Here is a 14,022-nt window from a genome sequence, read left to right on the forward strand (position 1 = left end):
ACGATAAACAGAAGGACCCATGCAGGGTCCACATAGGGAGCACCCCTAGAGCATATAGCTCTGGTGAAGAGAGGGGAGAGTGCTACTGAATTGCATAGGTTGTCTCATACAAAAGGGCACTTCATCAAGGTCAGGAAACGTACCAAACATACCAGATACATAGAAATGAATACAGCAACTTAGGCAAAATGAGACGACAGAGGAACATGTTCCAAATGAAGGAATGAGATACCAGAAGAAGTAAGTTAAGTGGACATAGGCAATCTACCTGAGAAAGAGTTCAGGGTAATGATCTTAAAGATGATCAAAGAACTCGGGAGAAGAATGGATGTACAGAGCAAAAAGTTAGAAGTTTATAACAGAGAACTGGGAAACATAAAGAATAAACAGATATGAAGAATACAGTAACTGAAATGTAAAATACACAAGAAGGTATTAAGAGTAGATTAAATGATACAGAAGAAAGGATCAGTGAGCTGGAGGACAGAGTAGTGGAAAGCACTGAGCTGAAAATAAAAGAAGAATTAAAAGAAATAAGGAGAGTTTAAGAGACCTCTGGGACAACATCAGGTGTACTAACAAACATTTGCATTATAGGAGTCCTAGAAGGAGAAGAGAGAGAGAAAAAAACAGAGAACATATTTGAAGACATAATAGCTGGAAACTTCCCTAACCTGGGAAAAGAAACAGACATACAAATCCGGGAAGCATAGAGAGTCTCAAATAGAATCAACCCAAAGAGGAACATACAATGACACATTGTAATCAAAATGGAAAAAAATTACAGATAAAAATACAATATTAAAAGCAGCAAGGGAAAAGCAACAAGTTACATATAAAGGAACAAGGCTATCAGCCGAGTTTTCAGCAGAAACTCTGCAGGCCAGAAGGGAGTGGCACCATATTTTTAAAGTGATGAGAATGAAAAACCTAAGACCAAGAATACTCAATCCTGGCAAGGCTCTCATTCATTTTTGATGAAAAGATCAAAAATTTTACAGACATGCAAAAGGTAAAAGAGTTCAGCACCACCAAACCATTTTTTTAAAAGTGATAAAGGAATTTCCTTAAGCAAGAAAGAAAAGGCCACAACTAGAAACAAGAAAATTATGAAAGGAAAAATACTCATCAGTAAAGGCAAATATACAGTAAAGGTAGATTTTCAATCACAGAAAGCTGGTAGGAATGTTAAAAGATACAAGTAGTAAGATCATCTACATTAACAATAAGCAGGTAAGGGGTACACAAAACATGACATGTAAAATGTGATGTCAAAACCAGTAATTATAAGGAGAAGAGAGTAAAATGAAGAGTTGTTAAAATGTGCTTGAAATTAAGAGAGCAGCAACTTAAAACAATCATGATATACAAAGATTGTTATATATAAACCTCATGGTAACCACACAACAGAATTCTATAATAGAAAACATACAAAAAGAAAAAGAAGGAGGACAGAGACAAGATGACAGAGTAGAATGATGTGTGCTCACCCTTGCTTACTAAAACACCACAACCACAACTAACTGCTGAACAACTATCAACAAAAAAACCCCTGGAACTTACCAAAAAAGATACCCTAAATCCAAAGACAAAGAAAAAGCCACAACAAGATGGAGTGAAAGTCCTGAGCCTCACATCAGGCTTCCCAGCCTGGAGGTCTGGCAATGGGAAGAGGAGTCCCGAGAGAATCTGGCTTTGAAGGCCAGTGGGGTTTGATTGCAGGAATTCCACAGGACTGGGAGAAACAGAAAGTCCACTCTCGGAGGGTGCACACAATGTCTCATGTGTACAAGGACCCAAGGAAAAAAGCAGTGACCTCATAAGAGTCTGGGCCAGACCTACATGCTAGTATTGGAGGGTCTTCTGCAGAGACGGGGGAAGCTGTGGCTTCATTGTGGGGACAAAGACACTGGCAGTGGCAGGTCTGGAAATTACTCATTGACATGAGCCCTCCTGGAGGCTGGCATCTGCTTACAAAGACCTAGAACCACACAACAGCCTGCAGGCTCCAGTACTGGGATGCCTCAGGCCAAACAACCAACAGGGCAGGAACACAGCACAACCCATCAGTGGACAGGCTGCTTAAAGACTTCCTGAACACACAGCCCTCTTGACATGTCTCTGGGAATGGCCCTGCCCACCAGAGGGACTAGAAGCAGCTCCACCCACCAGTGGGCAGGAACCAGTCCCTCATACCAGGAAGCCTGCAAAAGCTGCTTAGACAGTCTCATCCACCAGGGGACAGACAGCACAAAGAAGAAAATTACAGCCCTGCAGCTTGCACTATGGAAAATGCAATCACAGAAAGTAAGACAAAATGAGATGACAGGAATATGTCCCAGATGAAGGAACAAGATAAAGACCCAGAAGAACAGCTAAGTGAAGTGGAAAAAGGCAACCTTCCCAAAATGGAATTCAGAGTAATGATAGTAAAGATGATCCTTGATATCAGAAAAAGTATGGAGGCACAGATTGAGAAGATACAAGAAATGTTTAACAAAGACCTAGAAAATCAAAAGTACAAACAAAGCGAGGTGAACAATATAATAACTGAAATGAAAAATACACTAGAAGGAATCAATGGCAGAATAACGGAGGCAGAAGAACGTATTAGTGACCTGGAAGACAGAATGGTGGAAATCATTGCTCTGGAGCAGAATAAAGGAAAAAGATTGAAAAGAAATGAGGACAGTCTAAGAGACCTCTGGGACAACATTAAATGCATGAACATTTTCATTATAGGGGTCCCAGAGGGAGACGAGAGAGAGAAAATACCTGAGAAAATATTTGAAGATATAATACCTGAAAACTTCCTTAACATGGGAAAGGAAACAGTTACTCAAGACCAGGAAGTACAGAGTCCCAGACAGGATAAATCCAAGGTGGAACATGCTGAGATGCATAGTAATCAAACTGACAAAAATTAAAGATGAAGAAAAAATATTAAAAGCATCAAGGGAAAGGCGACAAAAAACGTACAATGAAACTCCCATAAAGTAATCAGCTGATTTTTCAGCAGAAATTCTGTAGGCCAGAAGGGAGTGGCATGATATATTTAAAGTGATGAAAGGGAAGAATCTACAGCCAAGAATACTCTACCCAGCAAGGGTATCCATTCAGATTTGATGGAGAAATCAAAAGATTTACAGACAAGCAAAAGCTAAGAGAACTCACCACCCCCAGACCAGCTTTGCAACAAATGCTAAAGGAACTTCTCTAGGCTGAAAAGAAAAGGCCACAACTAGAAATGAAGATTACAAATGGAAAAGTTCTCAGGTAAAGGCAAAGATAAAGTAAATGTAGGAAATCATTCACACACAAATATGATATCAAAACCGGCAACTGTGAGAAGAGGAGAGCACAAGTGCAGGATATTGGAAAGGCATTTGAAATTAAAAGACCAGCAACTGAAAACAATCTTGTTTATATATAAACTACTATATCAAAACCTCATGGTAAATGTCAACCAAAAATCTACAATAGATACACACACACACACACACACACACACACACACACACAAAACGATTCCAAAGACAACACTAAGGTCAGCCATCAAATAAGAAGAGAACAAAAGAGGAATGGAAGAAAAAAGACCTACCAAAACAAATCCAAAACAATTAACAAAATGTCATTAAGAAAATGTATATAGATAATTACCGTAAATATAAACGGATTAAATGCTCCAGCCAAAAGACATAGACTGGTTGAATGGATACAGGAACAAGACCCATATATATGCTGTCTACAAGAGACTGACTTCAGACCTAGGGACACACAGAGACTGAAAGTGAGGGAATGGAAAAAGGTATTCTATGCAAATGGAAACCAAAAAAGTGGGAGTAGCGATACTCATATCAGACAAAATAGACTTTAAAATAAAGGCTGTTACAATAGATGAAGAAGGATGCTACATAATGATCAAGGTATCAATCCAAGAAGAAGATATAACAATTGTAAATATATATGCACCCAACATAGGAGCACCTCAATGTATAAGGCAAATGCTAAGAGCCATAAAAGGAGAAATTGACAGTAACAAAATAACAGTGGGGGACTTCAACACTCCGCTTTTATCAATGGACAGACCATCCAGACAGAAAATCAATAAGGAAACACAGGCCTTAAATGACACATTAGACCAGATGGACTTAATTGATATCTATAGAGCATTCCATCCAAAAGCAGCAGAATACACATTCTTTTCAAGTGCATGTGGAACATTCTCCAGGATTAATCACATGCTGAGCCACAAAGTGAGTGTTGGTCAATTTCAGAAAATTGAAATCATATCAAGTATCATTTCTGACCAAAACACTGTGAGATTAGAAATCAACAACAAGGAAAAAAACTATTAAAAACAGAAGCATGTGGAGGCTAAACAATATACTACGAAACAACCAATGGATCACTGAAGAAATCAAAGAGGAAATAAAAAATACTTAATGAGAACTAAAAACGAAAGCACAAAGATCCAAAACTTATGGCACATAGCAAAAGCAGTTCTAAGATGGAAGATGATAGCAATACAATCTTACCCTAGCAAACAAAAAAAATCTCAAATAAACAACCTACCCTTACATACAAAGCAACCATAAAGAAGAACAAACAAAACCCAAAGTTAGTAGAACAAATCATACACATGAGAGCAAAGTAAATGAAATAGAGATGAAAAAAACAATATAAAAGATTGATGAAACTAAAAGCTGGTTTTTTGAAAAGATAAACAAAATTGATAAACCTTAGCCAGACACATCAAGAAAAAAAGGGAGAGGGCTCAAATCAATAAAATTAGAAATGAAAAGGAGAAGTTACAATGGACAGCACAGAAATACAAAGGATCATAAGAGACTACTGCAATCAACTATATGCCAACAAAATGGACAACCTAGAAGAAATGGACAAATTCTTAGAAAGGTACAACCTTCCAAGGCTGAACCAGGAAGAAAGAGATAATAGGGACAAACCAATCACAAGTACTAAAATTGAAACTGGGACTAAAAATCACCCAAGAAGCAAAAGTCTAGGATCAGATGGCTTGACAGGAGAATTCTATCAAATATTTAAAGAACAGTTAACGCCCGTCCTTCTGAAACTATTCCAAAAAATTGTAGAGGAAGGAACACTCCCAATTTCATTCTATGAGGCCACCATCATCCTGATACCAAAATCAGACAAAGATATCAAAAAAAAAGAAAACTCCAGTCCAATATAACCGATGAACCTACCCGCAAAAATCCTCAACAAAATATTAACAATCCGAATCCAACAATACATTAAAAGGATCATACACCATGATCAAGTAGGATTTATCCCAGAGATGCAAGCATTTTTCAATATCCACAATTCAATCTGTGTGATACAGCACATCAACAAATTGAATAATAAAAACCATATGATCATCTCAATAGATGCAGAAAAAGCTTCCAACAAAATTCAACACCCATTTATGATAAAAACTCTCCAGAAAGTGTGTATGGATAGAACAAACCTCAACATAATAAAGGACATATATGACAAACCCACAGCCAACATCGTTCTCAATGGTGACAAACTGAAACCTTTTCCACTAAGATCAGGAAGAAGACCAGGATGTCCACTCTTGACAATTTTATTCCACATAGTTTTGGAAGTCCTAGTCGTGGCAATCAGAGAAGAAAAAGAAATAAAAGGAATCCAAATTGGAAAAGAAGAAGTAAAACTGTCACTGTTTGCAGATGACTTTATACTATACATAGAAAATTCTATAAATGTTACCTGAAAACTACTGAGCTCATCAATGATTTTGGTAAAGTTGCAGGATACAAAATTAATACACAGAAACCTGTTGCATTCCTATACTATAAGAAGGAAAGATCAGAAAGAGAAATTAAACAATCCCATTTACCATTGCATGGAAATGAATACATTACCTACAAATTATCCTACCTAAGAAGGCAAAACTCTTGTACACCAAAAACTATAAGACATTGATGAAAGAAATCGAAAATGCCACAAGCAGATGGAAAGATATACCATGTTCTTGGATTGGAAGACTCAATATTGTGAAAATGACTATACCCCAGGCAATCTACAGATTCAATGTAATCCCTATCAAATTACAAACAGCATTTTCCACAGAACTAGAACAAAAAACCTTAAAATTTGTATGGAGACACCAACGCCCCCGAATATCCAAAGCATACATGAGAAAGAAAAACGGATCTGGAGGAATCATTCTCCCTGAATTCAGACTATACTACAAAGCTACAGTCATCAAAAGAGTATGGTACTGGCACAAAAACAGTAATATAGGTCAATGGAACAGGATAGAAAGCCCAGAAATAAACCCACACACCAATGGTCAAGTAATCTATGACAAAGGAGCTAAGACTATACAATTGAGAAAAGACAGCTTCTTCAATAAATGGTACTTGGAAAACTGGACTGCCACAGGAAAAAAAATGAAATTAGAACATTCTTTAGTACTTCACACAAAAATAAACTCAAAATGGATTAATGACCTAAATGTAAGAACAGTTACTATAAAACATTAAGAGGAAAACATAGGCAGAACACTCTTTGACATAAATCACAGCAAGTTCTTTTTCAGTCTACCTCCTAGAGTACTGGAAACAAAAACAAAAATAAACAAATGCTATCTATTTAAACTCAAAAGCTTTTGCACAGTGAAGGTAACCATAAACAAAACAAAAAGACAACCCACAGAATGGGAGAAAATATTTGCAAACGATGCGACTGACAGGGTATTAATCTCCAAAATTTACAAACAGCTCATGTGGCTCAATATTAAAAAACAAATAACTCAATCAAAAAATAGGCAGAAAAGCTAAAGGGACATTTCTCCAAAGAAGACATACAGATGGCCAGGAGGCACATGAAAAGATGCTCAAAGTTGCTAATTATTAGATAAATGCAAATGAAAACTACAATGAAATATCACCTCACATCAGTCAGGATGGCCATCATCAAAAATTCTACAAACAATAAATGCTGGAGAGGGTGTGGAGAAAAGGGAACCCTCCTACACTGCTTGTGGGATTGTAAATTGGTACAGTCACTATGGAGAACAATATGGAAGTTCCTTAAGAAACTAAAAATAGAGCTACCATATGATCCAGCATTCCCACTCCTGGGCATATCTCTGGAGAAATACATGGTTCAAAAGGATTCATGCACCCCCAATGTTCATTGCAGCACTGTTACAATAGCCAAAACATGGAAGCAACCTAAATGTCCATCAACATATGAATGGGTAAAGGAGATGTGGTACATATATACAGTGGAATACTATTTCAGCCATTAAAAAGAATGAAATAATGCCATTTGCAGCAACATGGATGGACCTCAAGATTATCATACCAAGTGAAATGTCAGACGGAGAAAGACAAATACTGTATGATATCAATTATATGAGGAATCTAAAAAAATGACAGAAAAAAACTTATTTACAAAACAGAAAGAGACCCACAGATTTAGAGAATAAACTTATGGTTACCAGGTCAGAAGATTGGAGAGGAGGGATAGATTGGGAGTTTGGGATTGAGATGTACACGCTGCTATATTTAAAATTGATAACCAACAATACCCTCTGTATAGCACAGGGAAGTCTGCTCAATATTGTTTTATAACCTAAATGTGAAAAGAATTGAAAAAGAACAGATACTTGTATATGTATAATTGTATCACTTTGCTGTGCACCTGAAGCTAACACAACATCGTTAATCAAGTATACTCCAATATAAAATAAAAATTAAAAAAAGAAACAGAAATCCAAACATAACAACAAGATAGTCATCAAATCACAAGAGAAGGGAACAAAAGAAGAAGAAAGGAATAAAATACTCCTGAGGAAATCAAGCTGGAAACTATAAGAAAATGGTAATGAGAACTTACATATCAGTAATTACTTTCAATGAAATGGACTAAATGCTCCAATCCAAAAAGATAGAGTCACTGAATGTATACAAAAACAAGACCAGTATATACACTGCCTACAAGAGTATCACTTTAGATCCAAAGACACACACTGACTGACATTGAGGGGATGGAAAATGGTATTCCAGAAAACTGAAATCAAAAGAAAGCTGGGGCAGCAATACTTATATAAGACAAAATAGACTTTAAGACAAAGACTGTTACAAGAGACAAAGAAGGACATTACATAAGGATCAAGGGATCAATCCAAGAAGAAGATATAACAATTGTAAATACATATGCTCTCAATATAGGAGCACCTAAATATATAAAGCAAATATTAACAGATATAAAGGGACAAATTGACCTTAACACAAAAATAATAGGGGACTTTAACACCTCACTTACCTCAATGGATAGATCATCCAGATAGAAAATCAATAAGGAAACATTGGCCTTAAATGACACATTAGGCCAGATGGATATAATAGATATATATTGAACATTCTGTGCAGAAGCAGCAGGATACACATTCTTTACAATTGCACATGGAATGTTTTCCAAGTTAGATCACATGCTAGGCCACAAAACAAGCATTGATAAATTTAAGAAATTTAAGAAATCACGACCACAACGCTATGAGATTAGAAATCAAATATAAGAAGGAAACTGAAAAAAACACAAACACATGGAGGCTAAGCAATATGCTACTACAAAAAACAATGAATCACTGAAGATGACCAAGTTCACACAGCTTATAGGTCACCCTATTATCTCAATAAAAAATGACCTTCTCCAAGACATATAATGATCCTTTCAAAAATAAAGGATAAAGGCAGATTTCTAAAAGCAGTTGGGGAAAAAAGATGGTAACTGACAAAGAAATCACCATTAGGCTATTAATAAATTTCTCAGCAGAAACTCTGAAGTCAGGACAGAGTAGAATGACATATTCAAAGTTTTAAAAGAAAAACTTTGCCATCCAAAAAAACTCTATTTGGAAAAGTTTTCCTTCATATATGGAGGAGAAAGATAGACTTCCACAGACAAACAAAAGTTTGTTGTCCATTACCAGTAAACCTGCCTTGTAAGAAATGCTGAAAGTAATTCTTCAAGCTGAAATGAAAAGGTGTTGATCAGCACAATGAAAACAGGTGAAAGTATAAAACAAGGTTAGAAAACTCTAAATCTGTAATAGGATGATGTGCTAACTATAGTATAAAGGTCAAAGGAAAAGTGTATTCAAATTATTATAGTTACTATAATAGGGGAAACTGTTGGGGTTTGGGTTGTATGAGCAATCTCTGTAACCATCTGCTCAGTTTTTCTGCAAGTCTACAACTGTTCTAAAAAATAAAGTTTATTAATTTAAAGAAAAAATTAATTACAGGTATTAACACAAACACACAATATAAAAAGAGTTGAAAATGACATCAAAAATATAAAATGGGGGGAATAATAGGGTGAAATATTTTAAATTGAGATACAGTTGATGTACAATATTACCTGTTACAGGTGTACAACATAATGATCCACAATTTTTAAAGGTTTTACTCCATTTATAGAAATTATAAAATATTAGCTATATTCCCTATGTTGCACAATATATCCTTGTAGCCTATTTATTTTATACATAATAGTTTGTACTTCTTAATCTGCTAGCCCTATCTTGCCCCTCTTCCTTCCCTCTCTCCACTGGTAACCATGGGCTTGTTCTCTGTATCTGTGACTCTGTTTTCATTTTTGTTATTTTCACTAGTTTGTTATATTTTTTAGATTCCACATATAAATGATATCATACAATAATTGTTTTTCTCTGTCTAACTTATTTCACTTAGCGTAATACCCTCAAAATCGATCACTGTTGTTGCAAATAGCAAAGTTTCATTCTTTTTCATTCTGGGTGTATGTGTGTGTATATATATATATACATATACATATATATATATATAATATATATATCTCCATATCTTGGCTCTTGTAAGTAATGCTGCTATGAAAATTGTGATGCATGTATCTTTTTGAATTAGTGTTTTCTTTTTTTTTCAGATATATACTAAAATGGTGAAACTTTTAATAGTAATTGACATTAAGTTACTATCAGCTTAAAATGGACTGTTTTATCTATGAGATATCTTATGCAAGTCTTATGGCAATGACAATAAAAACCTAGAACATTTGCACAATAGATAAAGAAAGGGAAAGCAGAGCCTACTACCACAGAAAATCACCAATTTACAAAGAAAAAAGAAACAATAGAAATAGAAAAAAATTAATAATATAGCATTAGTATCACATTTCAATAATAACTCTAAATGTAAATGGCTTGAATTCATCAATTAAAAGTCTTTATGGTTTATAAAACAAGACTCAACTACATGCTGCCCATCATTGACTTCATCCAACTTTAAAGACATACATAGGCTTAAACGGAGGGATGTAAGAAGACATTCCCCAGGAGAGACCTTAAACATGGCAGAGGAGTAAGAAGTGGAGATCACCTTCCTCCACATAAATACATCAAAACTACATCTACATGTGGAACAACTCCTACAGAACACCTACTGAAAGCTGGCAGAAGATTGCAGACTTCCCAAAAGGCAAGAAAACCCCCATGTACCTGGGTAGGGCAAAAGAAAAAAGAAAAAACAGAGACAAAAGAATAGGGATGGGACCCATAACTCTGGGAGGGAGCTGTGAAGGAGGAAAAGTTTCCACATACCAGGGAGCCCCCTCACTGGTGTGGACAGGGAGTGGACAAGGGGGAAGCTTCAGAACCACAAAGGAGAACACAGCAACAGGGGTGCAGAGGGCAAAGCAGAGAGATTCTTGCACAAAGGATTGGTGCTGATCATCACTCACCAGCCTGAGAGGCTTGTCTGCTCACCCACTGAGGCGGGTGGGGGCTGGGAGGTGAGGCTTAGGCTTTGGAGGTCAGATACCAGGGAGAGGACTGGGATTGGCTGCCTGAACAAAGCCTGAAAGGAGCTAGTGTTCCACAGCTAGCTGGGAGGGAGTCCGGGAAAAAGTCTGGACCTGCCAGAGAGGAAAGATACCTTTGTTTCAGGGTGCATGAGGAGAGAGATTACTTCCCAGTGTGCCCACAGAAGGCAGACCACTGTCTGAGCGAGCTCCAGAGATGGGCGAGAGCCAAGGCTATTAGCTTGGACCCCAGAGACAGGCATGAAATGCTAAGGCTGCTGCCGCTGCCACCAAAAATCCTATGTGCAAGTGCAGGTCACTACCTACACCACCCTGGGAGCTGTGCAACACGCCACTTCCAGGGTCCTGAGATCCAGGGGCAATTTCCCTGGAAGAACACATGGTGTGCCTCAGGCTGTTCCAACATCATGCCAGCCTCTGCCACCTCAGGCTTGCACCGCATTCCAATTATGACTACTGTACCTCTCCCTATCCCTGGCCTGGGTGAGCAAGAGAGACTTAATCAGCCACTGTTTAACCCCCTCCTGTCTGGGTGGGGAAGAGACTCCTGAGGGCAGCCTACATGCAGAAGCGGGACCAAAACCAAAGCTGAACACCAGGAGCTGTGCGAAAAAATAAGAGAAAGGGAAATTTCTTCGTGAAGCCTCAGGAGCACCAGATTAAATCCACACAATCATCTTGATAAACTCTGCATCTGAAGAATACCAGAATGGACAATGAATATTCCCAAAATTGAGGCAGTGGACTTTGGGAGCATCTGTAGACTTGGGGTTTGCCTTCTGCGTCTAATTTGTTTCTGGTTTTATGATTATCTTAGTATAGTATTTAGTGCTTATTATCACTGGTATATTTGTTTATTGGTTTGGTTGCTCTCTTCTTTTTAAATATATATATATATATATACATTTATCTTTTTTCTCTTTTTGTGAGTGTGTACATGTATGCTTCTTTGTGTGATTTTGTATAGGTTTATTTTACCATTTGTCATACAGTTCTGTCTGTCCGTTATTTTGTTCTTGTTTTTGTTTCTCTCTTTCTTTTCTTCTGAGTGTTGTAGCAGACAAGGTCTTGGTGTTCCAGCCAGGTGTTGGGCCTAAGCCCCCAAGGTGGGAGGGCCAACTCCAGGATATTAGACCACCAGAACCCTCCCAGTCCCATGTAATATCCATCAGCAAGAGCTCTCCCAGAGATCTATGTCTCAACACTAAACCCAGATCCACCCAACAGCCAGCAAGTATCAGTGCTGCATGCCCCATGCCAAGCAACTAGCAAAACAGGAACATAACACCACACATTAGCAGAGAGGGAGCCTAAAGTCATACTAAGTTCACAGACACTCGAAAACTAACCACCGGATGTAGCCCTGCCCACCAGAAGGACAAGATACAGCCACACCCACCAGAACACAAGCACCAGTCCCCTCCACCAGGAAGCCTACACAAGCCACTGAACCAACCACACCCACTGGGGGCAGACACCAAAAATAAGAGGAACTGTGAACCTGCAGCCTGCAAGAGGGAGAACCCAAACACAGTAAGTTAAGCAAAATGAGAAAAGAGAGAAATATGCAGCCCATGAAGGAGCAAGGTAAAAACCCACCAGACCAAACAAAGAAAGAGGAAATCGGCAATCTACCAAAAAAGAATTCAGAGCAATGATAGTAAAGATGCTCTAAAATCTCAGAAATAGAATGGAGAAAATACAAGAAACGTATAAAAAGGACCTAGAATAACTAAAAAGCAAACAAACAATGATGAACAACACAATAAATGAAATTAAAAAAACTCTAGAAGGAATCAATAGCAGAATAACTGGGGCAGAAGAACGGATAAGTGACCTGGAAGATACAGTATTGGAAATAACTATCACATAGCTGAATAAAGAAAAAAGAATGAAAAGAATTTAGGTCAGTCTCAGAGACTTCTGGGACAGCATTAAATGCACCATCATTCAAATTATAGGGGTCCCAGAAGAAGAAGACAAAATGAAACAGAGAAAATATTTGAAGAGATTATAGTTGAAAATTTCCCTAACATGGGAAAGGATATAGTCAATCAAGTCCAGGAAGCGAAGAGAGTCCCACGCAGGATAAATACAAGGAGAAACATGCCAAGACACATATTAATCAAACTATCAAAAATTAAAATCAAAGAAAAAATATTAAAGCACCAAGGGAAGCACAACAAATAACACACAAGGGAAACCCCATAAGGTTAACAACTGATCTTTCAGCAGAAACTCTGCAAGCCAGAAGGGAGTAGCAGGACATATTTAAACTGATGAAAGGGAAACGAATACAACAAAGATTATTCTACCCAAGAAGGATCTCATTCAGATTTGACGGAGAAATTAAAATGTTTACAGAGAAGCAAAAGTTAAGAGAATTCAGCACCACCAAACCAGTTTTACAAGAAATGCTAAAGGGAATTCTCTAGGCAGGAAACACAACAGAAGGAAAAGACCTACAGTAACAAACCCAAAACAATTTAAAAAATGGTAATAGGAACATAAATATTGATAACTACCTTAAATGTAAATGGATTAAATGTTCCACCCAAAAGATACAGACTGATTGAATGGATACATAAACAAGACACATATATATGCTATCTACAGACACCCACTTCAAACTAAGGGACACATGAGGACTGAAAGTGAGGGGATGTAAAAAGATATTCTAGGCAAATGGAAAGCAAAGGAAAGCTGGAGCAGCTATTCTCATATCAGACACAATAGACTTTAGAACAAAGACTATTACAAGAGACAAAGAAGGACACTACATAATGATCAAGGGATCCGACCACGAAGAACATATAACAATTGTAAATCTTTATGCACCCAACATAGGAGCACCGCAATACATAAGGCAAACACTAACAGCCACAAAAGGGGAAATCGAAAGTAACACAATCATAGTAGGGGACTTTAACACCCCACTTTCAACAATGGACAGACCAACCGAAATGAAAATAAATAAGGAAACACAAGCTTTAAATGACACATTAAACAAGATGGACTTAATTGATATTTATAGGATATTCCATGCAAAATAACAGAATACACTTTCCTCTCAAATGCTCATGGAACATACTTGATGATAGATTATATTTTGGGTCACAAATCAACCTTTGGTAAATTTAAGAAAATTGAAATCATATAAAG

Source organism: Balaenoptera physalus (genome assembly GCF_965194825.1).
Source record: "Balaenoptera physalus genome assembly, chromosome: X".
In the NCBI taxonomy this organism is placed as follows: Eukaryota; Metazoa; Chordata; class Mammalia; order Artiodactyla; family Balaenopteridae; genus Balaenoptera; species Balaenoptera physalus.